General features: G+C 41.2%; 1 protein-coding gene across 1 annotated transcript in view; it reads right to left on the bottom strand.

The window, feature by feature from the left end:
• LOC128689735 (carbonic anhydrase-related protein 10-like) overlaps nt 1-22,337 on the bottom strand; it is a 380,908-nt gene extending 358,571 nt beyond the window's left edge. Inside the window, exon 1 of the mRNA XM_070087647.1 lies at nt 21,961-22,337. The gene's annotated coding sequence lies outside the window, so the exon portion shown is untranslated. The remainder of the gene's footprint in view (nt 1-21,960) is intronic.
• Nucleotides 22,338-27,500: the final 5,163 nt, after the last annotated feature.

Below are 27,500 nucleotides of genomic sequence, written 5' to 3' on the forward strand. Positions count from 1 at the left end.
TGTGTCTCAGTGTATGTGTTACTACGCTAGTGATGTGTCTCAGTGTGTGTTACTACACTAGTGATGTGTCTCAGTGTATGTGTTTCTACACTAGTGAGGTATCCCAGTGTATGTGTTACTACACTAGTGAGGTATCCCAGTGTATGTGTTACTACACAAGTGAGGTATCCCAGTGTATGTGTTACTACACAAGTGAGGTATCCCAGTGTATGTGTTACTACACTAGTGATGTGTCTCAGTGTATGTGTTACTACACTAGTGATGTTTCCCAGTGTATGTGTTACTACACTAGTGAGGTATTCCAGTGTATGTGTTACTACACAAGTGAGGTATCCCAGTGTATGTGTTACTACACAAGTGAGGTATCCCAGTGTATGTGTTACTACACTAGTGAGGTATCTCAGTGTATGTGTTACTACACTAGTGAGGTATCTCAGTGTATGTGTTACTACACTAGTGAGGTATCTCAGTGTATGTGTTACTACACTAGTGAGGTATCTCAGTGTATGTGTTACTACACTAGTGATGTGTCTCAGTGTATGTGTTACTAAACTAGTGAGGTATCCCAGTGTATGTGTTACTACACTAGTGAGGTATCCCAGTGTATATGTTACTACACTAGTGAGGTATCTCAGTGTATGTGTTACTACACTAGTGAGGTATCTCAGTGTATGTGTTACTACACTAGTGAGGTATCCCAGTGTATGTGTTACTACACTAGTGATGTGTCTCAGTGTATGTGTTACTACACTAGTGAGGTATCTCAGTGTATGTGTTACTACACTAGTGATGTGTCTCAGTGTATGTGTTACTACACTAGTGATGTGTCTCAGTGTATGTGTTACTACACTAGTGATGTGTCTCAGTGTATGTGTTACTACACTAGTGATGTGTCTCAGTGTATGTGTTACTACACTAGTGATGTGTCTCAGTGTATGTGTTACTACACTAGTGATGTGTCTCAGTGTATGTGTTACTACACTAGTGAGGTATCCCAGTGTATGTGTTACTACACTAGTGATGTGTCTCAGTGTATGTGTTACTACACTAGTGATGTGTATCAGTGTATGTGTTACTACACTAGTGATGTGTCTCAGTGTATGTTACTACACTAGTGATGTGTCTCAGTGTATGTGTTACTTCACTAGTGATGTGTCTCAGTGTATGTGTTACTACACTAGTGATGTGTCTCAGTGTATGTGTTACTACACTAGTGATGTGTCTCAGTGTATGTGTTACTACACTAGTGATGTGTTTCAGTGTATGTGTTACTACACTAGTGATGTGTCTCAGTGTATGTGTTACTACACTAGTGATGTGTCTCAGTGTATGTGTTACTACACTAGTGATGTGTCTCAGTGTATGTATTACTACACTAGTGATGTGTCTCAGTGTATGTGTTACTACACTAGTGATGTGTCTCAATGTATGTGTTACTTCACTAGTGATGTGTCTCAGTGTATGTGTTACTACGCTAGTGATGTGTCTCAGTGTATGTGTTACTACGCTAGTGATGTGTCTCAGTGTATGTGTTACTACACTAGTGATGTGTCTCAGTGTATGTGTTACTACACTAGTGATGTGTCTCAGTGTATGTGTTACTACACTAGTGATGTGTCTCAGTGTATGTGTTACTACACTAGTGATGTGTCTCAGTGTATGTGTTACTACTCTAGTGATGTGTCTCAGTGTATGTGTTACTACACTAGTGATGTGTCTCAGTGTATGTGTTACTACTCTAGTGATGTGTCTCAGTGTATGTGTTACTACACTAGTGATGTGTCTCAGTGTATGTGTTACTACACTAGTGATGTGTCTCAGTGTATGTGTTACTACACTAGTGATGTGTCTCAGTGTATGTGTTACTACACTAGTGATGTGTCTCAGTGTATGTGTTACTACACTAGTGATGTGTCTCAGTGTATGTGTTACTACACTAGTGATGTGTCTCAGTGTATGTGTTACTACTCTAGTGATGTGTCTCAGTGTATGTGTTACTACACTAGTGATGTGTCTCAGTGTATGTGTTACTACACTAGTGATGTGTTTCAGTGTATGTGTTACTACACTAGTGATGTGTCTCAGTGTATGTGTTACTTCACATCAGCCAACAATACAGTGAATGATGAAGCCGTGAAATAAAGGCTGGAAAATAAGTCTGCGTAAGTCCAGTCCCTCGTAACAGCAGACTTGTTTATTATGAAATCTCTCAAATTTGCATGTTAAAACACGCTCGATGCTCATTTGCATAAAACTTTTCAACTCCTTTTTTTCTTTCCATTTTAAATCACCACTTTTTTTTCACCCTAAGATTTCGACGTGGCTTTTGGCAACCATGATTTTTTTTTTTTTTTTTTTTTTTTTAACTTTTTATAATACGAAATTTCCGTATTAACGGAGATGATGATTTTTTTTTATATCTTATGATTGTAATTGTTGATCGCTATCAACTGAGTTATGGTTAGCGGAGGGAGGGTCGAGCCTCCACTCTTTCTTGCGCTGAATGAGACACACGGGTTTAGTACGTCGTGAAATGCAATACATTTCTTATCAGGGAAGGTTTAGTGAGACTTGGTGAGAAGTGTAATGATGCATGACGTGCAGGCACGTCATTGTACTGCCTTCATGCATGTCTTTATGCATGTCAGTGCTCTCTGGCATGTTTCTCTGGCACTGTTCTCAGTCATGTCTTTGTGGCACTGACCTCAGTCATGTCTTTGTGGCACTGACCTCAGTCATGTCTTTGTGGCACTGACCTCAGTCATGCCTATGTGGCACTGCCCCTTTTTGTAATTTTTTCATAGAAGAAATGTAAACTCTCCAACAGTTCTTACTCAAGTAAAAGTGTGTACTCACCTGTGTGTGTGTGTGTGTGTGTGTGTGTTTGTGTGTGTGTGTGTGTGTGTTTGTGTGTGTGTGTGTGTTTGTGTGATATTACCACCACAGGACAAGCAAGAGAGGTGTATATGCCTCTTCTTTAATTAAAGCGAAAAACCTTCTCTCTCCATTGTTTCTTTACACCCCCAACTCTGCACCTTCCCCAGCACTACAAGACTTCACCTCCTCTGCACTGTATATATCCCCCCCAGCGTTGCAACTTCCCACCCTCCTACACCTGCATCTTACCATACACTTTCACCTACATTTACAGTCACTTGCACCTTCGTTCTGAACCGCTGCAAATGTACCTGCACATGCACCTATGCTTTCATCTTCACCTGTAACATAGACTCATTTACCTGCAATTACACATGCAGTTACACGAACCTTCACCTGTACCTCCACTCGCATCATTATATTCCACATTAAGGCTCAGAACATCGTGTGTAAACACACCAAGCGAGGTGAGATCCCAAGCCAGGAATAACCTCTTACACAGTGTAATATGATAATATGAAGACTCGCCAGGAAGAACGTGAAGACTCGCCAGGAAGAACATGAAGACTCGCCACGAGGAACGTGAAGACTCGCCACGAGGAACGTGAAGACTCGCCACGAGGAACGTGAAGACTCGCCACGAGGAACGTGAAGACTCGCCACGAGGAACGTGAAGACTCGCCACGAGGAACGTGAAGACTCGCCACGAGGAACGTGAAGACTCGCCACGAGGAACGGGGCACTGCTCTTTTGGTACCGGTAGATCAAAGCTTCGGAGAAGTGACGTCATGGAAATGGAAATTTCGTTTCAAATCTCTTGCCGTCAGTGCAGTTTCTTTTTTAATAATGCCGGAGTAAGTTTCGCTATGCGTACTTTGGGGCTGGCGTGCAGGTTTCGCCATGCATACGCTTCGCAAATTGTACGTTTCGCTAGGCCAGCGTTTCACTAGTTCTTCAGTTATTTGAGGCAGATGTGTGTCACTGACCTCAAAGGTTCATGGTCGCGATGAATCTTATAAAAGTAGAATTTTTCTAATTGTCTCCTTTAGAAATAATATTAGCGTTCAATTTTTACAGGAAACAAACTTCTCTCTATTTCTCTCTCTCTTTCTCTGTCTCTCTCTTTCTCCCTCTCTCTCTTTCTCGCTTTCTTTCTCTCTCTCTCTCTCTCTCTCTCTCTCTCTCTCTCTCTCTCTCTCTCTCTCTCTCTCTCTCTCTCTCTCTCTCTCTCTCTCTCTCTCTCTCTCTCTCTCTCTCTCTCTCTATCTCTGTAAGAAAACTTATTAACTCATAACGTTTAAGTTAGTCCTTACAAATATATTTTAAATACATGCAAGAGGTAATGCAAGATGCAGTTGACTTTGTCACTGACTGCGATGGTAGGTTTAGCTAATAATTGGGCTAACGAATTACCACGAAGAACTTTTTGAGTAAATATCAGACTGCGGACGCTCTTCATGCGTGTTGTTGATTCTGGTAAGCATGGTTCCAGCAGCCCGGTCCCGGACCAGGTCTGCTTGTTGATAATACAAAAAGGCACAATACCGTCACTGGAACGATACACAAATAACCCGCACATACAAGAGAGGAGCTTACGACGAAGTTTCGCTCCGACTTGGACCATTTACAAAATCAATGTGACTTTGTAAATGGTCCAAGTCGGACCGAAACGTCTTCGTAAGCTCTTCTTTTCTATGTGCGGGTTATTTCTGTACTTCTTTTTGATATCTTGATTAATTTGTGCTAGCAGCACATAGCCCAGCACATCCTCGATGATCAAAGTAACACATGTCCGGATACTAGCATAATATTTCTCCAATATTCAAAGAGAGGACAAGTCATGTCCTCTTAACTACCGCCCAATTAATCTGACCTTCATTCTAAACATCAGTTAAAAAATCTGGAAAATAACATAACCGCAAAATCATTATAGCTAATGTGAGAAAAAATCCTACCAAACTAATGTTTTAACTAGTTCTCAAAAAACTTTTCAAACCCAGTATACCGTCACTTCCTGAAAGCTTCAGATGAAGTATTACATATTTTGATCGTAAATGAAACTGGATGGTGTAAGTGACGTTTTCCAGTTCAAGATCATTGATTGGCAGAGCGTAACAAGTGAAGTTTCTCAGTAGATCAGTCCTTGAGAAGATCATTTTTATTATTTACTTGTTTCTGAAACAGGGCAAACACAGTAAATTATAATGTTCGAGAAAGGCAAAGCATAAAGAAAAAAAGTGCTACCCATTTATATCTGGTTATAATAGCAAACGACTTGAATAAGTTGACACTATTCTTAATAGTAAATTAAGAATAGTGAAATGTCAAGTAAGGCATTTTGGATACAACAATACTAGATGTAAATAAATATTTTTCGAAATTCTCTTGCAGAAAAAATAGAGAAGGACCTTGGAGTGGTCATTAGTAATGCTTTCAAGTACACGATAGTATCGAGCCGTCACCAACTAGGTTTCATAGTCGAAAATTTCGAGCATAAAATCCAGAAACACTTCTGAGAGTACAATGCGTCGGTCAAACCTTTACACCTTGAATCTGTTGTATATAAAATGAGAATCTCAGCATATCGTGAAGTAATATAAAGGAGCAAAGTGTAAGGATCACTGCAGAGTGAACCACGTACTTGCTCCATCCTTCACATTTCTACATATTTATTCCCTAAATTAACATAAACGATCAAAAGAAGGTAAGGAAACACATTCTATAAAAATCTGCTTCCTGTGAAATCTGATTCTTTAAGACAGCAATAATTTCTTTAGAATAATTTAAAATATAACAAAAATGAAGATATTTATGAAGTGCAAGCTGATTAGTTGACGCAAAATCTTGTTATGATACTAACAGATTACCTTCTATGGTTGGGTAAATATCCTATAAATATTGGATTAGTCTCCATTGACTTTTTCACCCTCTTCGTTTTCACCTTCCTTCTTTTCACCTTCCTTCTTTTCACCTTCCTTCTTTTCACCGTCTTCCTTCTCAGCTTTCACCCCTATCTCTTTTCATCAGTCTCTCTTTCACTCCTCTCCCTTTCACCCCTTCTTCTTTTCACCCCTTTCCCTTTCGCCCCTTGTCTCACTAAAAGCATGCCTCTCGCTCAACATCCAAGACGACAGATGTATTTTAAGAGCTCGGAGTATGAGAAAATAAATTCTATTACAAGAAGGACCCTACATTATTTGGAAATAAATCTACTTGTCGGAAATAACTCTTTCCGGGATGCCAATTATGAGTCGAAAACAACTCATTTTTATTTACGTGTCGCTATATTTTCTTCCAGCAAAATGTGGGAACGTAAAGAGGAATTTCTTCTCGATTTCTTTCAGACTCGAATATATTATTGCCCAGTGGTGTGTGGTCGAGATCATTTTTCTCCTTTTAAAGGTGATGATCAGAAGAACTGATTTCATAAATACGTAGTGTTAATTCGTTTTCCTAATACTAAGAGTCATTTTCATGAAATTTTTTTATAGAAATAAAGCAAGAAAAGAAAATAATAGTAATTATAATAAAATAATAATTTAAAAGTAATAATAATAATAATAATAAAATACAAATAATAATAATAATGATGATAATAATAATAATAATAATAATAATAATAATAATAATAATAACAACAACAACAACAATAAAAGAAAATGTTTGATGACTGAGCGGTGGAGTTAGTGGATTTGTTCTAATGAATTATCGATAATCTTGTCAAAGCAAAAATCTGTAGTGTTTACTGAAGATATTAAATTTTATAGTGGACAGCAAATTGAAGACTCCCACCCAGCTAGATATTTTTTAATACGATTTTGATTTACCTGTTTTTTTTTTGTTTTGTTTGTGAGGGTTCGGCTCATGAAGTTCAGCATCTTAGAGCAATTTTTGTATATTTAGTGTATGTTTCACTGGCGACGTTGGAAATACATAAAAACGATGACAGTTTGTTAAAAGGGTCTCGTGGTACTGAATGTCTATTTAGAGGAACTAATAACCTCAATCCTGTATTCTTTGTCTACACAGTTGCTCACACTACCTCAACCCTGACCCCCCATATCTAGGTAGATGTCCGCACTTTGCTTTATCCCTGGATCCCTTGTATATACAGATGCCTGCACCCCCACACCTTTACAACTACAAAAGAGGACATACTGTATCTGCCTTTGGTTGGCGACTATAGAAAACAGAATTGATGCTAATCATTAGATAGCAGGAAGTACCGTGATAAACATGAGGATGAATGACAGCGTTGAACGGTATACTTGGTATTCTGGGATGAGATTCACCTCGTTGCTGCAAAAGAAGCTTGACAGTAGTGGCTGCAGATCCGTACTTGAGGCACAGGTTTTCCTACACGTTAAGTATTCATCATCTCAAAGATGGCCTACTCTCAGGCCTTTTATCTCCAACTTTTGGACGAGATCTATTCAGCTACTACTTTCTCTAATTTAATCAATTACTTAACGAGAGTCTTTTTAAGACATAAAAGACTTTGGAAGTCTCAGCATTAAATACATATCCAGGTTTATCTTCATGGACGGCCACAACACATTTAATATACCATTAGAGAAACAGCCATAACAGTTTTACTCTATAACGCTCATACTTTACAGAAGTACTTGTATAGTCTGATAGCCAAACTCTCTGTTAGTAGTTTGGAAAATAATACAGAAACAATAAAACATTTTTTAAAGATTTAACGATCTCAGCAATTATTCGTTATTTGCCTAATATGCTTCGGAACTTATTGCTATAAAAATAGATAATAAAATTAACAGACTTTACATTTTTTTATTACCTCAAAAATTATTAAAGATAAAAAAAAACTTATATTATTAAAATTACTTTATATTAAAGCTGTTGATAGTGAAGCGAAATAAAGCTCTTAGTATGTAAAATATTTGGCAAGAACTCTCATCTTGAATCATGAAGAACTCTTAAATGTTTAATAATGAGAATAAGTGACTTAATGGCTGAGAATGTGGACGCTTTGCGTCTTATGGTTGATTTGTTGGTTAAAGAGGAGTAAAGAATACTACGCCAGAGTCATTAAGACTGTATATCACCTTTTCACCAACGGTCAAGAATATTTTAATTCTTACTTTAGGGATTAAAGTATTCTTGGCATATTTACAGTATACTTACACTGAAAAAACGTACACCTCTCGGTGTATACATGTCCAATGATGCTTATGTCGACAGTGATCCCTTAAAATACACCGACCCTTAAAGTAGGTTGCTTTGGTGCTGAAGAAACGCTCTTCAAACAAGGAGATAGAGCGCTCTTTAAACGAGGAGTTAGACACTCTTTAAACAAGGATATAGAGCGCTCTTTAAACGAGGAGTTAGACACTCTTTAAACAAGGATATAGAGCGCTCTTTAAACGAGGAGTTAGACACTCTTTAAACAACGAGATAGAGCGCTCTTTAAACGAAGAGTTAGCGCTACCGCTCTTTTCCTCTAATGAACCAGAATTATCTCGCAGCCCACAGGAGCTGCAAGACTATTGCGTATTTAGCGCTTCCCCACGAAAATAATAATCTACTACACAACTTCCAAATATGTGAATCGAGTAAGGGAATTTTTTATTTCCAAAATATCGGCTGAGCTAGGGGCGGAGCAGTAAGTTTCGTGAGTTATGGCAGGTGGTCAGGTGAGCCAAGGTGTAATAGAGGCCAGTTACAGCCCTATCACGGTGTTTGTTTTACCTGCTCGTGTTTGTCTGTTGTGTGTTTATGTTCTAGTAATTATCTATACGCTTTTTTCGTTCACCATGCACGATCTCTTCTCCAGCTCCTTCATGCACGATCTCTTCTCCAGCTCCTTCATGCACGATCTCTCCTCCAGCTCCTCCATGCACGATCTCTCCTCCAGCTCCTCCATACACGATCTCTCCTCCAGCTCCTTCATGCACGATCTCTTCTCCAGCTCCTTCATGCACGATCTCTCCTCCAGCTCCTCCATGCACGATCTCTTCTCCAGCTCCTTCATGCACGATCTCTCCTCCAGCTCCTTCATGCACGATCTCTCCTCCAGCTCCTTCATGCACGATCTCTCCTCCAGCTCCTTCATGCACGATCTCTCCTCCAGCTCCTTCATGCACGATCTCTCCTCCAGCTCCTCCATGCACGATCTCTCCTCCAGCTCCTTCATGCACGATCTCTCCTCCAGCTCCTTCATGCACGATCTCTCCTCCAGCTCCTTCATGCACGATCTCTCCTCCAGCTCCTTCATGCACGATCTCTCCTCCAGCTCCTTCATGCACGATCTCTCCTCCAGCTCCTTCATGCACGATCTCTCCTCCAGCTCCTTCATGCACGATCTCTCCTCCAGCTCCTTCATGCACGATCTCTCCTCCAGCTCCTTCATGCACGATCTCTCCTCCAGCTCCTTCATGCACGATCTCTCCTCCAGCTCCTTCATGCACGATCTCTCCTCCAGCTTCTTCATGCACGGTCTCTCCTCCAGCTCCTTCATGCACGATCTCTCCTCCAGCTCCTTCATGCACGATCTCTCCTCCAGCTCCTTCATGCACGATCTCTCCTCCAGCTCCTTCATGCACGATCTCTCCTCCAGCTCCTTCATGCACGATCTCTCCTCCAGCTCCTTCATGCACGATCTCTCCTCCAGCTTCTTCATGCACGGTCTCTCCTCCAGCTCCTTCATGCACGATCTCTCCTCCAGCTCCTTCATGCACGATCTCTCCTCCAGCTCCTTCATGAACGATCTCTCCTCCAGCTTCTTCATGCACGATCTCTCCTCCAGCTCCTTCATGCACGATCTCTCCTCCAGCTCCTTCATGCACGATCTCTCCTCCAGCTCCTTCATGCACGATCTCTCCTCCAGCTCCTTCATGCACGATCTCTCCTCCAGCTCCTTCATGCACGATCCCTCCTCCAGCTCCTTCGTGCACGATCTCTTCCAGCTCCTTCATGAACGATCTCTCCTCCAGCTCCTTCATGCACGATCCCTCCTCCAGCTCCTTCGTGCACGATCTCTTCCAGCTCCTTCATGCATGATCTCTCATCCATGCACGATTTCTCCTCCAACTCCTCCATGCACGATCTTTCCTCCAGCTCCTCCATGCACGATCTCTCCACCAGCTCCTCCATGCACGATCTCCCTTCCATCTCCTCCATGCACGATCTTTCCTCCAGCTCCTCCATGCACGATCTCTCCTCCAACTCCTCCATGCACGATCTTTCCTCCAGCTCCTCCATGCACGATCTCTCCTCAAGCTCCTCCATGCACGATCTTTCCTCCAGCTCCTCCATGCACAATCTCTCCTCCAACTCCTCCATGCACGATCTCTCCTCCAGTTCCTCCATGCACGATCTCTCGTCCAGCTCCTCCATGCACGATCTCTCCTCCAGCTCCTCTATGCACGATCTCTCCACCAGCTCCTCCATGCACAATCTCTCCACCAGCTCCTCCATGCACGATCTCTCCACCTGCTCCTCCATACACGATCTCTCCACCAGCTCCTCCATGCACGATCTCTCCTCCAGCTCCTCCATGCACAATCTCTCCACCAGCTCCTCCATGCACGATCTCTCCACCTGCTCCTCCATACACGATCTCTCCACCAGCTCCTCCATGCACGATCTCTCCTCCAGCTCCTCCATGCACGATCTCTCCACCAGCTCCTCCATGCACGATCTCTCCTCCAGCTCCTCCATGCACGATCTCTCCTCCAGCTCCTCCATGCACGATCTCTCCACCAGCTCCTCCATGCACGATCTCTCCTCCAGCTCCTCCATACACGATCTCTCCTCCAGCTCCTCCATGCACGATCTCTCCTCCAGCTCCTCCATGCACGATCTCTCCACCAGCTCCTCCATGCACGAACGATCTCTCCTCCAGCTCCTCCATACACGATCTCTCCTCCAGCTCCTCCATGCACGATCTCTCCTCCAGCTCCTCCATGCACGATCTCTCCTCCAGCTCCTCCATGCACGATCTCTCCTCCAGCTCCTCCATGCACGATCTCTCCTCCAGCTCCTCCATACACGATCTCTCCTCCAGCTCCTCCATGCACGATCTCTCCAGCTCCTCCATGCACGATCTCTCCACCAGCTCCTCCATGCACGATCTCTCCAGCTCCTCCATACACGATCTCTCCTCCAGCTCCTCCATGCACGATCTCTCCAGCTCCTCCATGCACGATCTCTCCACCAGCTCCTCCATGCACATTTCCTCCAGATCCTTAATTCTATCAGATAATTATCTTGACTGATTATTATTTTAAATCCATGGAGACATCGCTAAATTTGTAGGGGTCATATAGAGCCTGAGAATGGGAGGTAACCACATTTGATCCGAGGAAAGAGAAGGAAGCTGAAATTCTATTGATAGATGTTCAGTAGCATCAAGGTATCCCCCCCCCCTTCCTGAAGTGTGTGTATTGTGACAGAACAGTCATAAACACTTGTGCTCAATTGAACATTTGATCGTAGACCTGAATATGTAGAGGTCGATCTCCTGCTACACAGACCATGTGAGACCAGCCTGAGCTACCAGACCAAGATTCTGGGTAACTGGGCAAAAATATGCTGGTATGATTTTAAATCACTCCTCTCGTGTCTTAAAAAAATCAGAAATTATGTATCAGCAATATTGGAAGCACTGCAGTTCTGCTTCCAGATCTGTGACTGATGTATAGTTGACTTACCTATGTAAACAGTTTACTTAAAAAAGTAGAAACATTTAAATGACTGAAATGAATTAGAACCATGTTTGGAGAAGTCTGAATTATAGGGAACTTATGTGGGGCACTCAAGCCATTGGTGTATCTATCGTCTATAGATTAGACAAATATGTCAAGAACGACGTCATCCCCACTGTGAAGAATAGAGGCGCATCTGATTAATTTTAAATCTGTGCTTCATCTTTCATAAAGAATATTTTAGGTAAGAACTTGACGGTACACTTTGAAGGAACTAAATAAGGAGTAAAAGTTCCTAGATTTATGTCAGCAGCTAGTTGAAGGAGAGTTAGTAGGTTAGGTCCTCGTACCTCCCACTTCAGTGGGTAGGGTGCTCACCTCAGCGCCACCCATGAACTAGTGTGACGGACCGACTTGGTGACGTGGAACTATGAGTTTCCTATTTTCGTTATTTTCTCTAGCCACTAGCCAGTGGGTCTAACTTTACATCACGCTTCACAGCTCTCCTAAAAATGTAGAAATCTCTATCCTACAAACAGTTCTTACCTATGCCCGCGTAAATGATACAATTCTAAATCATACAAATGAATGCAAAAACTTACGCATTCTTTCCTTTCACAATTATTCATGTTAGAGTGTCTTACACAATTTCAATTTCCCTAAATATTTTTGTGAATAATGATCAATTTTCTGTTCAACAGGCACTGAAATGCAATCAATCTTTTTATTTTATGACGCTTTAACCTTCAGCAAAAATTTATCTGAAAGATTGCATGGAAGAGTTACCTGGTGAGTGATAAAATGGCGAGTAACACGTAAGCTCATTTGCATAATAATTACTCTTGAAACGGAATAAATGGCTACGAACATTGATTTTACAGCCAGTGGCTCACCAACACTAATTTTGACTATTGTGTTTTGATTCTAGAAAAAAAAAGGAAATAAAAAATGACGTTCGCTGGTTAATATTGAAATGAAATTGTTGTGAAAGTATATTGTGATAAATTTAGCTTTTAAATATTTACTGTTAAAATGTTAAAACATGGGAAGGTCCATCGTCACCTAAAGTTTAAAAAATTTTTAACATATCTTTATTATTGAAGTTCATATTGAGCCACAATAATTATTGTTATTTGGGTGGTTAAAATCTCTCACCTGAATAAACAGAGCATAAGAATCTTGTCCAGTTCTAATGCTTTATTTACTTTGTCGCACTCTAAGTTCAAGGTTTCTTCCAGTTTGAACTTAGATTACAACATCATAAATATAGCATTAGAAATGGACAAGAGACTAATGCTCTGTTTTTTGATGTGGGAGATTTTTAACGATCCAATTGATTTTCAAAAGGGCGAGAAAGTTTTATCAGACAGGTCTATGGTTGAGAGAAATATAATTGGATCAAGCTTCATACTATTGATCTTAATATGAATATTAGTTTAGGGTTATACAAATTAAATTAATTTAAAATTAATAAAATTTAGGAAGAATTTAAGATTTGCATGACAGGTCCTTCACGCTCCCACCCGCGCATCATACTGGGACGGTGTAATGTCGTATGTGAGGTGATATCTCAGCCTTCTAATGTTCTATTATTTTTACAAATCCTTGATAATGTGTGAAATCACGAAAGCGCTTGGAAGTTCACTAGTTTTTCCCAGTGGTTGTTTTCCATAGTGTGATATCACCTGCTTACTGTGATCATATTGCATAAGATCATATAGCATATATATACAATATATATATATATATATATATATATATATATATATATATATATATGTGTGTGTGTGTGTGTGTGTGTGTGTGTGTGTGTGTGTGTGTGTGTGTGTACTCTAGATAAGTAGTTATGGACGACTGTCTATGAATAAATATCAAAGTAGAACAGAGTCTTAAAGCCGCGGGCCATGCGAGTGGCAGTTCGAGATAACACAAGATAACACAGTATCAACTAAGATACCGTTTTCAAGATGCAAATATTATGAAAGGCTTCATCTGATACCCACTGTTCTACCCATTTTATTTATATAAAAACTGAAATTAAGTTTAGTCTTAGCAAAGAGACAACAGTCAGTGTCTTCTTTGTTACTTAAAAATGCATTGACAAACACACAGATTAAAAAGTAATCCCAATTAGTGTTGCAGTGTGTCCGTGTAGTATTTTACCTGATTAGAAGACGGTGGATGAAGCCTCTGTCATTAATTTGTCTGATTGACTGGAACTGCTTTACCGCTTCGAATTATATATTTATTTATTTGACTCGGAAAATCTTTGTGGGTTAATACCATGTGTGTGTGTGTGTGTGTGTGTGTGTGTGTGTGTGTGTGTGTGTGTGTGTGTGTGTGTGTGTGTTTGTGTGTGTGTGTGTCTGTCTGTGTAAACGAGACGACAGGAGATTTGCATGTTAGGTGGGATAATGGGTCGTCACGACCCCAGGTCGGCACGTAAGGGGGTGGTAATGGTCAATCTGCTCTCCCCTGGGACCCCTCTATCCATGGTAATGGGGTAGTTGGGAGGGAGGAAGGAGGAGGGAAGGAAATGTGGGTGGTTTTAAATGGGTGAGTGATGTGGTATGGTGATTAGATGAAAAATAGTGGCGTAAGGTGGGTGGGTGATGGAGTGTTGGCTTAGATGATGGGAAAGGTGCTTGGGAATGGGGTGTAAGTGATGGGTAAGTAAATGGGTGATAAGGTGGTGAGGATGGGTTGTAGGTGATGGGGGATGTGGAGAATCGTGTGAAGTGTGTCAGTGTTGCAAGTATGTCAGTGTTGTGGTGACATACTTGTGACAGATAATCGTGCAGTATTAGTGAAAGTGTCGGAGAGAAGAGTGTAGTGTAAGTTACTCATATATTACTTGCTAATTATTCATACATTACTCATAAATTGCTCATAAATTCCTCGTATAGCATTCATATAATACATCAGGATTTCCTTTTTTTCATTCGTTGTAATATGATCATTACGATCAACGAGAGAAAATATTCCCCTTTCTAAAAAAAAATCTTTTTATGAAGTCATTTTATGTTCACTACCTTTGAAACATCGCCGAGAATGTGAGTGAATGTTGCGTTGCTTGGCGTTGGTTGGTTACAGTCCTGGAACTGGCCAGGTCTCTACGGTCTGGACCGGTCTCCTGGGTCTGGCCATCTGGTCAGGTCTCCCCGGCTGCTGTATTGTTACCTCAGCCTCAACTTATTGCAAACTCCATCAGCTGTTGAGTGGATCAGCTGGCCCGTGAGGCTCATGCTATTGCAGCATCCCCAACCAACAGTACAAGTAGCGGGGGGCTGGGAGGGGCAAGCAGGTCGGTGAGAGGCGGGAAGGGATTAGAGGTGGATGGAGGGATGCTGGTAAGGAGTAGAGATAGACAGAGGGATGCTGGAATGCTGGTAGGTAGTAGAGATGGAAAGAGAGAGATGAATATAAAGAGGTTTTCCTCACCTCAGAGATTTCAGACCTGGTCGGGCACACGGGGAAGAGGAGAAGAGAAGAAGTAGAAAGTGGAAGAGGAAAGGGTAAAAAAAGGGTAGGAGGGGGAAGTGAGAGAGGAAAGGGAAGCAGGAAAGTGAAAGAGGAAAGGGGAGAGAGGAAACTGGGAAATGCTGGGTCAGGTGACAACGCTAGGTGTGATTTGTTGATGGTGGTGTGAGGGTGGACTTTGGTTTTAGCAAGTGCAGGGATTGTAGTGTTTGGGAAAGTGATTTGTTGGTGGTTGCTGTCAGTGTGGTTAAGTGTGCTTTGTGGTGGATTTGTAGTGTTTGGTTTGTGGGAGTGAGCTGATCCTGGTTGCTGCCATTGTGGTTAAGTGTGCTCATTAGATATTTACGCTGTTTCAGAACACTACGCTATTTCAGAACACTCATGACGACTTCACCTCACCTTTGCGTTCTCCTTACCGTTTCTCGTAACCTACCTCTTGCGTTTCCTTCACCATTCCTGGATTCTGAGTCTCGTTAATCATTTCTTCTTAGCATGGGCCATTGGGCCTACTGTAGTCAACTTTTTTTTCTCTTTTCTTTGTTCCTTGTGGTTGTGTTAGAGGACTGTCTTCGATCAATCCCCATGAGATGGAATTTATCCTTAGTACTACTAATACAATTACTACTACTACTGTTAGTTCTTCTATTGCTTCTATTTCTTCTTCACCTTCTCTTTTACAGACCTATATTAACTGTTGCTTCCTCGTTCAGTTGTGACTTGACAATGTCCAGGACAGATCAAAACATTGCCTCGGAGTTTCCTCTCTAGGTTTGGATTATTTATGAATGGTTCTAGCCATTGTATTATGGCTTTCACTGAAGTCTTCACTGCAGTTAACTCTGTTTTCTTTGTACCTTCCGTGTACCCCGCGTGGACCTCCCGTGTTGTTCAGTGTACTTCCCGTATACCTCCCGTGTTTTGCTCAGAACCTTATCATTCCATGTTTGACGTGGTAATGAGAGATGTAAACTGTAACACACAGTAAGACGCGTATTAAACCAGATTATTTTCTCAAGTAATCTTAATTTCACCGCTATCATGCTATCACTGTTTTTTTTGTTCATTACGTTTGTAATGCTTCACTGTCGTATGATCTGCCTGTTTGTCTGTGCGCCTGCTTGCCGGTCTGTCTGCCTACCTGCCCGTCTTCGTGCCTGCCTGCCCGTCTGCGTGCGTGCGTACCTGCCTGCCTGCCCGTCTGCGTGCGTGCGTACCTGCCTTCCTGCCCGTCTGCGTGCGTGCGTGCCTGCCTACCTGCCCGTCTACCTGCCTGCCCCTCTGTCTGCCTGCCTGCCCGTCTGCGTATCTGCGTGCCTGCCTGCCAGTCTGTCTGCCTGCCTACCTGCCCGTCTGCGTGCGTGCCTGCCTGCCTGCCTGTCCGTCTGCGTGCGTGCGTGCCTGCCTGCCTGCCCGTCTACCTGCCTGCCTGCCCGTCTACCTGCCTGCCTGCCTGCCCCTCTGTCTGCCTGCCTGCCCGTCTGCGTATCTGCGTGCCTGCCTGCCAGTCTACCTGTCTGCCTGCCTGCCCGTCTGCCTTCCTGCCTACCCGTCTGCCTGCCTGCCTGCCCGTCCACCTGTCTGCCTGCCTGCCGGTCTGCCCGTCTACTTGCCTGCCTGCCTGCCTGCCCGTTTGCCTTCCCGTTTGCCTGCTCGTCTACGTGTTTGCGTGATTGCCCGTCTGCGTGCCTGCCTGTCCGTCTGCGTGCCTGCCTGCCTGCCCGTCTGCGTGTCTGCCTGCCTGCCCGTCTGCCTGCCTGCCCGTTTGCCTGCCTGCCCGACTGCCTACCTACCTGCCCGTCTACCTGCCTGCCTGCCTGCCCGTCTGCATGTCTGCGTGCCTGTCCGTCTGCGTGCCTGCCTGCCCGTCTGCCTGTCTGCCTGCCCGTCTGCCTACCTGCGTGCCTGCCTTGCTGCCTGTCCATTTGTCTGCTTGCCGTTCTACCTGTCTGTATTTACTTTCATTGTCCCCTTTCCCTCCTTCATTAGTCTCCCTCTCCCTTCCTCTCCACCACTCTCCCCGACTCTCCCTTTCATTTCTTCCTCCCTATCCCTTTCCTCTACTCCCCTCGCTTGATTTTTCCCCTTCTCTTTTCCAACTACCTCCATCTCCAGCACTCGCTCCCCCTTTCCTCTTTCGTTCCATTCTCTCTCTCACTCGGTCTCTCTCTCTCACTCGCTCTCTCTCTCTCTCTCTCTTTTCCTCCCTCTTTCTCTCTCCTCCCCCTCATAATCCCTCCCCGTATCCCCACTTTCGGTACCTCGCCTGATGTGTGCCAATTAGAAGCGGAATCTTCTTCATTATTTTTATCGCATTTTAATAGCTTCATTTCTGGCAGTGTGTACAAAGAGGTTCCGAGTCTTATTATCTAACAGATAACCCAACATTACCTATCTTTCTTCCCTCTGCAACACACTGAGAATACTTTGAGATTTGTTGTCAGAGATTTTTCACTTTAATGAGATACAGTACTGTACAATATGATAAAATGCACTGTATAACAATACAAAATTAAAAGTAATGCAGTACATTAAATTCTGTACATTCGTCACACTGCATTTCTCTAATATACAAAACAATGCAATGCTATTCAATGCAAAATGCACTTAAAAAATTAAAATCATTGCAGTAGAGTTCGACAGTTGTAGCCAAAGTGACACCCGAGGATAATTATGAATATTAAAGCTAGTGCAGTGGTGTGCACTAAATCATAACTTAAACTGCTCTGATATTTCAGTGAAGGAGCATCGAGTCTGAACGTTAATGATACTCCATTTCTACAATGGCGTGCATTAAGTCACGACCCCATCAGTTTTCAGATGGTAATGGAACAGGTCGGTGATGGTGTGCGAGCCTTCATTTAAAGATAAGTGTATTTATCTTGTGTGTGTGTGTGTGTGTGTGTGTGTGTGTGTGTGTGTGTGTGTGTGTGTGTGTGTGTGTGTGTGTGTGTGTGTGTGTGTGTGTATATGTGTGTGTGTGTGTATGTTTGTGTTTATGTGTTTGTGTCGTGCTTGAGTATGTGGGGGTTTCCTATATGTATTCATTTTTTTGAGTTTGTGGGTGGAGGTTTGGGAAGGACTGAATTCCATTTCCTGGATCCGCATTTTAACTTAGGTCCGCCTGACCAGAAAGAGTCTTGTCCTGTCTGTTATTGAACCTCTATATGTATTTGGCTTCCACTTTGTTATTGCTTCCTTCAGTCTACTTGTTTGCCACTCCAGCCTTGAGGAAAAAATACTTCATAACATCTCAGTTGCTCATTAGGATCTATAATTTCCAACTGTGTCCCATTGCTGTTATTGAATTCCTAGTTGAGTTTATTATTGTCTATCTAGTCTGTATCCTTAAGTATTTGATATGTCGTGTTTCACTACAGTCTTGTTCTCCTACATTGATTCTTGGGTTTAGTTCTCACAATTTTTCTTCGATGTTATTTATCCCCTCGGTTAGCTATTAATCTTGATGCTCTTCTTTGATATCAACTTTCACTTTTGTGCTAGGTAAGAGTTCCACATCGGTGCTGCTTCATCACGAATAAATCACATATATAAGGTAAAGAGTGTTTTGAATGAGTCTGTGGCCTCGTTCCTGAATGACACACTTATGTTTGAAAAATTGGTCTGTGCTGCTGATGTTATTCTGTTGATATACACCTCAGCTCACAAGTTTTGATATAATGGATATTCTGACATTTATTTTAATGCAACTCGGACTTCAGCCTCTATCTTTTGCGGCAGTTCCAGAAGTCACCATCATTTTTTTTTGCAGCATAATCATACCCTCTTTAGTTTGTACTCTCATTAAGTTAGCATTATAAGCAAAAAAAATAGAATTTATATATATATGTGGACAAACTTAAATCTGTTTTCAGATCCTTTATCCATACTAAAAATAACATGATGCCCGACATTGATTTTTTGGGAACTCTCCTAGTTAATCTCTCCAGTCCTGATACTTTCTTTGACCTTACACCAACTCTGCTCTCTACTGTTTAGTGGTTTCTTAACCATGCTTTTCCAGTATAAGTAGCCGTTAGTGGGGAACCGTATCAAGCTTTCTTGGAGTCTAGGAGAAATATAGGTTATCTACCCCATCCATTTCTTCTTAACTTGAGTTAGTGTATCATATATTGCTGTTAAGTTTGTATGGCACATTCCAGTTCAAAATCCAACCTCGCCTTTTTTAATGAAATTACTTTATTTCTTGATTCTCCACCAACAAGTGATTTATTTTAAAATAATTTCCGTCAGTGTGCAAATTACGAACATTAGTACACTAGTTCGTAAGTCAGAGCTTCCTGGTTGTCTACATCATCCAATAATATGATTACGTTTCCAGTCTTTTTGCTCTTGCCACGTCATTTATAATCTGTTAAATTTATGTGCCATTGGCTTACTTGGAAATTCAGCTCCTTATCTTAGAAATTTGTGTGTGCGTGTGTGTGTGTGCACATTTGTGTGCGTGTGTATGTATTTTAATAATTACTTATTTTTAAAACAGTTGAGTGTGTGGGGCTTGAACTATAGCTCTTGGCCCTGCCACTTTCTGTTGACAATCTTGGTCTGAACGATGTCCTCTACTTTTTTTTTTACAAAAAGGTGAAACATTTTTCTTCTAGTGTGTGATGCTCTGGTCTCTTCCACTGCTCTACTACTCTTAGTCTATTCCATTACTGCTCTGCTCTAGCTGCTCTGTTTTATTGCTCCTTCCTTCTCTGTGAGTTACCATTATAATTAATTTTCGTCTGTGTTTCCTCATTCTGGCCTTTATCTTAAAAGTTTTTCCTGTCTTGTCAATCTCTAATTAGTATTTTGGATGTTGTGATCATGTCCCCTCTCCACTCAATATGAATATAACCACTAGCATGTTATTACTCTTCTTTTTGTTATTTACGATATATTTTAATCAGGCTTAAAGATATGTCTGAGAAAGGAGGTACAGAATCCTTAGTAATATTTATTGTTTACTTTCACATTCCAAATAGACAGTCAGTCATTTTTTCCAGTATGTGATTTCGAAAATCAGATTTCTGAGCGTTTTCTCTCATACTCCACCACAACCACAACTACTACGACTACCACCCCAACCGCTCTAACACACCAATCCCTACTTCATTGTGATACCCCCACCACTATATTAATTACATTACCACACTACAATAGATTTTATAAACCATCAGCAATGCAACACTTAAACGCCACACAATGAGAACTTAGTGCAGTGCTCTCTTGCATTATCTCTCTCACAATACCACACTACAATGGCTTATTAGCCAGCATTGTGACGCTCCACACAATGACATACTCACACCCGATGTTTTAAAGATCTACATAGCATATATCAGTCTACGACAACTTTGCTGGAGTTTATTTATTAACTGCACTCGGAAACACCGTATTCCAATGACATTTATTGGCACACCTCACTCCAACACACGTCTTTTAATGCATATATTGTGCCTAAATAAATACAGTCAATTTCATCCTAATATAATAAATTACACAATACAGACTCGATCTACTGTTACATTACAAGCAACAGACTACAGTCTCTCATAACAACGCCACATTACTATAGTGCCATAATACTGTTTCCCCAAACAGTCCGACATTGCAGGGCTACACCATACAGCAACACTACAATGCACACTACACAGCAACACAACAGTTCTACACTACAACGCAGCACTATCGATCCTCAGTACAGTGCCACACAAAAATTCCTCAGTACAATTCTAAACTTCAGTAGCACACTGCAGTGTCACATTATAGTGCCACAGTACAGTGCCACACTAAAATGATATGCCACCATACAACAGTGCCGCACTACAGTCATACACCGATAGTGCAAAACTACAGTACCAAACTAGATTGCCACACTACAGCTTAACACAGATACACCAATTACTGAGGCACTGTTTGTAAATTTAGAGAATTTGCTTCACCCTAGTATATGGAGTTACATGTATTTTATGCCATACGCGAATAACGCTCACTCTCTCTCTCTCTCTCTCTCTCTGTCTCTCTCTCTCTCTCTCTGTCTGTCTATCTGTCTCTGTCTCTGTCTCTGTCTGTCTGTCTGTCTCTCTCTCTCTCTCTCTCTCTCTCTCTCTCTCTCTCTCTCTCTCTCTCTCTCTCTCTCTCTCTCTCTCTCTCTCTCTCTCTCTCTCTCTCTGTCTATCTGTCTCTGTCTGTCTGTCTCTCTCTCTCTCTCTCTCTCTCTCTCTCTCTCTCTCTCTCTCTGTCTCTCTCTCTGTCTCTCTATATATATATATATATATATATATATATATATATATATATATATATATATATATATATATATACAGAGCGAGAGAAAGAGAAAGAGAGAGATAGAGAGAGCGTTATTCGCGTATGGCATAAAATACATGTAGCTCCATATACTAGGGTGAAGCAAATTCTCTAAGTTTACAAACAATGGGAAAAAATATTGAATTTCCAAGAGGTTTCGTAATATCTCACATGATCAGGGCACTGTAAAGATAATAGAACAGCAGAAGGCTTATAATGCTGAGATGCCACCTTACATATGAACTTATACCTGACTTAGCAAGCTGAACGTAGGAGTGATTTTAAATAATTTTGCCAGGTCACAGGTCACTTTAAATTCTATTAATAAATGTATCTAATTTATATAACTGAACTAGTATTCATATTAAAATCAATATTATTTTTCATTTTGCATATTGTGACATCACCTGTTTACACACACACACACACACACACACACACACACACACACACACACACACACACACACACACACACACACACACACACACACACACACACACACACACACACACACACACACATATATATATATATATATATATATATATATATATATATATATATATATATAAGGATTAAAAATTAAGAATTAGCAAATTACCAATATGCTACATACTTTTTCAATGCGTGTTTGTTGACTAAACAGACACTGAGATCATCCTGGGTTCCATCATGAGTTAATTGTCTTCTCGTATTAAAGACTTACTCGTCAAATAGCAGCTTCATGTCTGTTACAAGTTATCTAGATCATTGTACTCGTCAAAAAGAAAATATTATTAACGCAGAGATACAGTAAGAATTGAATCTGTGTACTCTTTTTGACATCAGGCTCACGAGGCGAATTTACATGCACGGTAGGAGACCCAAAGTTTGTTCACAGACGTGGACTATATTTTTCTTCCTTGTTTTCATGCGAGAGAAAGTATAGAGAAGAGCGCTCCAGGCGCGCGTGCACACCCACACATACACCACCACCACCCTCTCGCCTCCAGGGCTAGAGAGACACTGACTCCTGGTGTGCAAGTGGGTAGCTTATATAGAGCGGCTGAGAGTGCCTGGCACCTGTGCCATCCCTCCCACGGTGTCATCACCAGTCAGCTAATGACCCCTGCCCTATCAGTCTGCCAGAGTCAAGTTTCCTCTCATGTGGAATTTACCTTTTTATTCATTGGTTTATTTAATAGCATTTGTTACTTAATTTTTTACTTATAAGTTAGTGATTTGTCATCTAATGTTTTCGTGTTGTTCCTAATATATATATATATATATATATATATATATATATATATATATATATATATATATATATATATATATATAAGGGTCAGAGAATGAGAGACGAAGAAAAAAAAGGATAAAATAGATGGAGAGGGGACATAGCAAAATAATAATCACCAAAAGTATCTTCATTTCAGATAGACGAGTCTTAGAAATAGTTGAAAGAGGGAGGACAAGAAAATGAGGATTAGAAGGAAGATGGGGATTAAGAAGAGGAGAAGGAGGATTATCTGGTTAATATTTTAATAACTAGGATTGTTATCAAAAGAATGATGATGAGAAAAAGAACAATATATAGAAGACAAACACACATCTAGAGGCAAGTGATGGCTACATTGTCGACAGTTTTTCTTAAAATCAGATTGATTTATCCCTGTAAAATACATAACAGTTGTCGATTAACGTACTTAGGAAAGGTTATCCAGCCTCCAGAACATCGGCGTTATTAGAGTGAGTTTAGATTCTATGTTCTATTCCAACTCTTTGATGGTATGCAAATGAAGTACTTACGGGAACGTCCCTTGCGCCGTAAAACCTGCCCACCCGATGGTAGACGTAAACGAAATGTGGGTGGATTACTCCCAAGACTTCCCTTGGTGCAAATGTTCAACCAAGGAAAACATTTAGATATTTTAGAAGTGTTGTTGTGGCGGTGGAATAGGGTGGAAGGCAGGTCAGATACTGGCCTTTGTCACTCCCTTGAGGCTTTGTGTGTTTGTTTGTTTGTTTGTGTGTATGTGTGTGTGTGTGTGTGTGTGAGTGTGTGTGTGTGTGTGTGTGTGTGTGTGTGTGTGTGTGTGTGTGTTATTTCAATTACTCGTAGCGGAATCTGAAAGATACCATCAGTTGGACCCAGTATATACATCTTAATGTTATTTAGGGAAGGGTCAATGAGGTTTAGAAAAAGAGAAAAAGAAACTAGAAAACATGCCATTACTACTGGAGGAGAAATGATGATGAACGTCTGAGACATCACACTCTGCGATGAAACTGATCTGCGTTGAGTGAAACTGGACTCTAAAGTTACTGTGAAGAATCATGTAATATTGCAAGAAACAAACTTAAAACATTAAGGGGCCATCTTATACTTGCTTGACAGCAAAGGCTATAAAATTTTATATGAGGATCAAGTTTGCTCCCACCTCGAACACGCTCCATGTTCTTGAGTTGTCTGTCATCTGTCTCTGTCATCTGACTAACCATCTTACCATCTGAAATGCATCTTGGAAACCCTATGAAATCCTTATCTGTAAAGAAAGAGTAGTAGGGAGTGAGAGAGAGAGAGATAATGAAAGAGGAAGACAGAGAACGAGAGAAAGATGGAGAGAGATAAATGAGAGAAAGAGGGCGAGAGAAGAGAATGAGGGAAAGAGGGAGAGGGAAGGAGTATGGAGGTAAAGGGACATGTGAAGGGATAGAGAAGACGGGAAGAGTGACGGAAAACTTAAATAAAAATATCAAGAAGTAAAAAAAATATTAAAAAGAAAGAGTCGAGACAGACAGAGACGACGCTAGGATAAAATTCTCTTGACTGAGTAAATGTTAGTCAAGCAAACATGAACATTTTTCTAAAGTTAAATAAAATACTTGGTTATTACATGTAACCCGACTTTCCACGCCACAGTCGACTTTCGTACACTTTGTGTATGATAATGTACATATAAATGTCTTCTAACGATACTAATGCAAGCATAAATGCTGGTCAATTTGATGTCCATTGAAACATGGCATCTTCATACGAGGCAAAAAAAATTCGTATACACATAAAACAAATTTTTTGCAGGTGCATAATTAATGTAATTAAACAAACTTGGGCTATACCTGGAAAACCAACTCTGATTTCATTAACTATTTTAAACTTTAACTAAGCAAGTTACAGGATGGCTGAGCGAACTAAACAAAGCTGTCACATATGAGGCTCCCAGGTACGTTTATGATAAGTTGTGTACCACATTAAAGTGGATACAATACGGGTATCTTGTGCTACTGTACTAGAGGAAGTTTAAAGTTAACACGGTGACGAAGGTAGCTCTAACTTACTGATTTGCCATCACTGATCACTGCTACATACTTGTTAATTCCCATTGGTCCCATCCTCTCTACTTAACCACTTCCAACCGAAAACCTCCCTTGTTTGTCCCTCTCTCTACACCAATTCACTCCCTTTCCAACCCTCGCTTGCTCCTCCCACTATATCTTGCCCCTTCCACTACATCTTGCTCCTCCCAGCTAAACCTGCCCTTCTGAACAACACATTTACCCACGCGCCTCCCTCACCTACATCGTGGAGGGGTGCATAAATGCCGGTGAAGGGTTACTCATCCAAGGAAGAGAAGCTATCACCCCGTTCTTTCGATCAAATCTAATTGATTACCTCTTATTCTTTAGGCACTGTACGACCCTTGCTTGGTTAGCTCTGCTCTCTGAATATAATAATTAAAATATTATCTTTACGTTTTGCCTCTCCTTCTCGTGTTATTAGTTCCTCCATCTCCATTTCCTGTACCTACTCCTCCAAGACTAATCACCCTTAATCTGCCTCTACCTCTTTATCCATCTATCATACAGCCTCATTCACCTCCTCTACCTACTTTATCAATCTCTGTTCCTTAACCTATGCTTCCCCCTCTACCTTCCTCCATCTTCCCAGCAGACTCCTCCCTCATCCCACCCCCTTTATGTTTGCTGACTCCCACGCCCTCCTCCAGCACACAAGGGGAGCTTGGTGAAGAGAATGAGGGGACTGGTAAACACTGGGTAGAAGGAAAAAGAAATATTACATTTTGGGACAAAGGAGAATGGGAGGTTAGATACTCTTCTCATGTTTACCTTGTATTTAACTAACAACAGTGATGGAGCTACTATACTGGGAAGGAGTCAAGGTGTGGAAGGGTATAACAGAAGTTTCCCACAACAATCCTACATGTCTCGTCTTTAAAATGTGTCCACGAGTCTGTTATTCACAGAGTTTTTAAATCTTATTTATGACAGAGGTGAGGTGTTATTTATAAATTTTAAAATCTTGGACAATTTCAAAATGATTTCCTGATAATACACAAATTTCAAGCCAGAGTTTTAAGACCAAGTGAAGAACTTATTTGGTATTAGTAATATTCGTTTGCTGCAGGTACACTGGCTGATGTCCAGAAAATATGATAGCTTTTGTAGATTCGTTGACAGGTGTTTGTATGTCAGCAACATAAACATTCCCGCTGACTGGTCTAGTGATTGTGGCAGTTATGGTTACACTGCTGTTCTGTCACAGTAATATGCAGTATAATGTTGAAAGAAATTAAGTCTGAATTAGTTTTACCATGTGACAGTTAATTTTAACTCGTTTACTGTCGTTGCCTCTCCTACCCTCCTCTCCTGCTATTGATGCCTCTCTAGCTAACGCTGTTGATGCTTTTGACTCTACTGATGCTGCTGACATCCAAGCTGTTTTAGCCACTGATGTCTTTAACTTTACGATTGTTTCTTCTCCCATCCTCTTCTCTGCTGCTGCTATGCCTCCATTGTATAATTTATAACCTTTGTCTTCGATCGAATTCTGACTCTAGTCTGACCTACAATTATTTCATGCTCCTTATATAGTGAATCTTTTCTGTGCTCTGTATCAGCATTTTATCTCTGGTAACCTCAATTGGTATTGTTATTGTTGCCGTGCGTTTGACGGCGATGGTATTTTTTTGTTAATTTTTACCCTGGGTGCTCTTATGTAAGTTTGTGTTCTCGTGTTATTGGCCAGAGCGCTGAGTGATCTCATTAGTCAAAGTGCTCTTCAAATCTCACAACTTCATTTTTTCTCTCCTTTCTTATTCTCCTACTGTTTTTGTTTTTACACTGATCAGTTTTCCAGGCCAAGAGCTGTTTTCTTACGTCGATTCATTTTAAAGCCCAGCCCTATCTGAGGTATACTACCATCCCCACTTCCTGGGATGCCACCCACAACAGTTGACTATCACCCAGGTATCTACTTACTGCTAGGTAAACAGGGGCAGCAAGTGTAACCAAACGTGGCCAACGTTTCCACCCGTGCATGGAGGATCGAACCGCAGACCCTCAATGTGTTAGATGAACGCTGAGTACGCTGCTAGCTACCGTTTCCTTACACATTCCTATTCTTTTTCTTATCTATATTTCCTTTCTGCTTCCTTTCCTTTATCTCTCTGCTTATCTTCCTTTATCGTCTCCATTTTACTCGTGCTTTCATTACCCTACTTTTCGCCTTACTCTTCCTCTTTCCACTATTCAAGCTTTCCTACGAATCATAAATAACATTCATACATCGCGATAATCCAAGCATATAAACATCATGTTAGCATAGCACATATTTTGCACATAATTTATGCATGACGTCAGCAACATCTGTATGGCGATCTTCGAACATCGGGACATCACGATTCACTTAGTTGTGGTCATCACAATCGTCATTATCATCCTCATCGTCTTCGTTTTCGTGATGATTATTATTACTATTATTATCATCGCCACTGATATTGTCATGAGTATCCTTAGGTTACTAATCATTGTTATCATCGTCAACATCAGTATCGTCATCGTCATTGTCATAAATCAACCTCTTCGTCTCCTCTAGAATCGTCTCCTCTAGAATCGTGTCCTCTAGCATCTCCTCTGCCATCCATTCCTCTAGCATTATCTCCTCTAGCATCGTCTACTCTAGCATCGTCTACTCTACCATCCATACCTCTAGCATCGTCTACTCTACCATCCATACCTCTAGCATCGTCTACTCTACCATCCATACCTCTAGCATCGTCTACTCTACCATCCATACCTCTAGCATTCTCTCCTCTAGCATTACACTCAATGACAAAATATTACGTAACTTTACACTCTGGTCATTTCTGGCATCTC

The sequence above is a fragment of the Cherax quadricarinatus genome, chromosome 22, assembly GCF_038502225.1.
Source record: "Cherax quadricarinatus isolate ZL_2023a chromosome 22, ASM3850222v1, whole genome shotgun sequence".
NCBI lineage: Eukaryota > Metazoa > Arthropoda > Malacostraca > Decapoda > Parastacidae > Cherax > Cherax quadricarinatus.